Source organism: Penaeus monodon, chromosome 30 (assembly GCF_015228065.2).
Source record: "Penaeus monodon isolate SGIC_2016 chromosome 30, NSTDA_Pmon_1, whole genome shotgun sequence".
NCBI classification, from domain to species: domain Eukaryota; kingdom Metazoa; phylum Arthropoda; class Malacostraca; order Decapoda; family Penaeidae; genus Penaeus; species Penaeus monodon.
The window spans coordinates 23,814,517-23,814,961 of NC_051415.1; the positions used below are offsets into that span (position 1 = coordinate 23,814,517).

Sequence of the window (445 nt, forward strand, 5' to 3'; positions counted from 1 at the left end):
TGGTAGCCAGGGGGGGAGACCAACTCCGCCCACAACTTCATCGATAGAGAGGAGGAAGAAAATCGGGAATTTCAAAATCAACAAAACTAAACACAAATTCGACAGGTCATCGTAGCGAAAGGGGAAAAAAGGAAACGGAATTTTGAAAAAAAACGGAAAAACCGAGAACGAAATTCTGATTCCGATTTTGTAATTAATGGAAATAATGAGAAAAAAATCTAATATAGAGTTTGGAAATAATCATATTTGATTATGCCCGCATTCTCATAAAAATAAAGAATAAGAAAATATACCATGATTTCAGAAATAATGCCTTGCTGTCCTCTAAACAAAAGGATAATCATGGTGATGCAATACAGTTATAGCACAGTTTCTAAAAATGTATTTAAATTATAACATGAGTTCAAGTTTATGACCATCACCCAGGACACGCCTGGAAAGCCCA

At 35.3% G+C, this 445-nt stretch overlaps 2 protein-coding genes across 2 annotated transcripts in view; one reads left to right on the forward strand and one right to left on the reverse strand.

The window, feature by feature from the left end:
* LOC119592656 (glutathione S-transferase Mu 2-like) overlaps positions 1-445 on the forward strand; it is a 66,444-nt gene that overhangs the window by 24,684 nt on the left and 41,315 nt on the right. The gene's annotated exons all lie outside the window — the stretch shown is intronic.
* The window catches only part of LOC119592657 (glutathione peroxidase-like), a gene marked incomplete in the record, with an annotated part of 7,782 nt that overhangs the window by 3,883 nt on the left and 3,454 nt on the right, over positions 1-445 (reverse strand).